The 2,321-nt window shown below is 36.5% G+C and overlaps 1 long non-coding RNA gene across 1 annotated transcript; it reads left to right on the top strand.

Annotated features, from left to right (window-relative positions):
- The first annotated feature begins 449 nt into the window (after positions 1–449).
- Positions 450–1,647, top strand: LOC125311535. The gene is made up of 3 exons (XR_007196492.1): positions 450–513; positions 1,287–1,334; positions 1,531–1,647. It is a non-coding gene; the product is annotated as an uncharacterized LOC125311535 (long non-coding RNA).
- Positions 1,648–2,321: the final 674 nt, after the last annotated feature.

Genomic DNA, 2,321 nt, shown 5'->3' with positions numbered 1-2,321 from the left:
GTGTGCATATGCTAATACTACTTTAAATAACTGCATTATCAGTGCTGTAGTATTTCAATTTGAGAAACAATATTAATAGCTCAACAACATACACTGAGAAGCACTACAATCAGATGGGAAACAATATTAATAGTTGGTCATAAGTAAGTATATATACTCTTTTGATCCCTTGAGGGAAACTTGGTCTCTGCATTTATCCCAATCCGTGAATTAGTGAAGCACACACTAATCCCGGCGCAGTGAGCTGTCTGCAACAACAGCGGCGCTCGGGGAGCAGTGAGGGGTTAGGTGCCTTGCTCAAGGGCACTTCAGCCGTGCCTACTGGTCGGGGTTCGAACTGGCAACCCTCTGGTTACAAGTCTGAAGCACTAACCAGTAGGCCACGGCTGCCCCCTGTTTTTTATTGACAATGACAATACAGAGCTTTCATCTTTTTGTGTTTTAAGATCTGCTTCAGCTGAATGTCACAGACGACGCCATTTGCAATGAGCTGCTTCGAACCATACCAAATAAGTAAGTATAAAAAAAGGTTCCACTTAGATTCTTAGATTGTGTATTTAAACTGTCAAACCATCTCTCGTAAGGCACTTTGTTCCCGAGTACCTAGGGCCAACCTTGTAACGATCTTTGTTCCCAAGTACCTTTAGCTTGCGTCAACAATGACAAACACATCCGGTGTTTCCTGGATAGTTTTTTGTAATCCACGTCTGTCTTATAATGTTTATCTTAAATGATCCCTTCTATGCCATTGGCACGTTGTCCCCTACACTCCTCCCTTCTACTGGGCTCAGGTCATCCTAGGGTCACACCTAGCCTGGTTTTAAGGATGTGATGTATTTGGTGACTAAAAGATGTTAGACATAGATACTATTTAAAACATTTAAATAGTATCTATGTGTAAGGAGTCTGAACAATAGGATGTCATGAGTTTCAACCGACAGTGTTTATGGTAGACAGTATGAGTTTCTACTTACATTGTTTATAGACAACCACGTTTCATAGTTGCACATGCTATATCAAAAGAACTATACATTTCAGTTAATCCAAATTTGGGTAAATTCTGCCATTTTCAAAAAGCCGTTTTGCCTTTCTGCCAAGAACTCTGAAGATAAAATTTTGACGAAAAGCCTCATTTGTTTTAGCAAATATCCTGTCTATCATCATCAAATTAAGTAATATTTTGCCTACTATAGACCAAGCTTTACAAAGATTTCCCATTAAACAATTTTCTTGAATAACGTGTGGTGCTGATTTAATTTAATTTCATCTTTTATGTTATCATGAAGTAAAATTCCCAAAGGTGATTCTGAAGCGGTGACGATTCTGACGATTATGTGAGTAAAAGCAGTACATGGTATATGCAGTATATGGTCTGTGACAACTATCTCTTATTAGAATGATATATATTAATACAGTGATCAATTGTCAGTGGCATTTCCATACAAAAGGAATCAATGATACAAATCTGTTCTGCCTGTTGTGACCATCAATTTAATTTTCACCATACTTCACCATTTTTTTCACTTAAAGGAGATCAAGTTTGTTTCCAACTGAATATGCCTCGCTGGAACCAAGCACTTACTTCTCAGAATGCTAGATGTATTCCAAATCAACTTTCAAGTTTTAAATTTAACTTAAATGTTAATACTGGTTTCTTACTCCATGATTATTTATATCCATGTATTAAATACTGTATGCCATGAATTGATTACACAGGAGCCTATAAAAACTTTAGTACATGAAGTATCATTCATTTGCTGTATTATGGTTGTTAACTCAATAAACATATCCTTCTGAAGATGCCCCAAATTTCCTCCATGTCTGATACATTTGTGGAACTGGTTAATCATTATTTTATCCATGGTTAGTATTTTCCTAAAAATTGAGAAAAGTAAGCATTGAGACTTTTATATAGAATATTTTCTGGTTTCTTCTACATGAACTGATGGCAGAATAACATGGCCAATTATATTTGCATATAGGGGCAAGGCTCTGTAGTGGCCGCCCTGCCCAACAAAAAACCTTAACTCACCTTAACCTTAAATCAGAAGCACAAAACCTGTTGCCATTGACAGCGGTAATTATATGTTTCAGTGGTAATTGAGTGGTAATATGAATTTGGGGTATCCCATTCAAGTCAATGGAGCGTTCTAGCAGAGTCGTATAATAAATCTATCTAGTCTATTAATGATACCTTTATTGTTGATTATTGGTCCTGTTTCCTATGGATTATGTTGGTGGGGTTATTATATTCAGTTTGACATGATTGTTAATTTTACATCCTGAGATTGAGACTTAATCTCAGGATATAAATAAGTGAT

Source organism: Alosa alosa, chromosome 18 (assembly GCF_017589495.1).
Source record: "Alosa alosa isolate M-15738 ecotype Scorff River chromosome 18, AALO_Geno_1.1, whole genome shotgun sequence".
Classification (NCBI taxonomy): Eukaryota; Metazoa; Chordata; class Actinopteri; order Clupeiformes; family Clupeidae; genus Alosa; species Alosa alosa.
The sequence above is the reverse complement of the archived record's forward strand: the minus strand, read 5'-3'. Positions and strand labels throughout refer to the sequence as shown.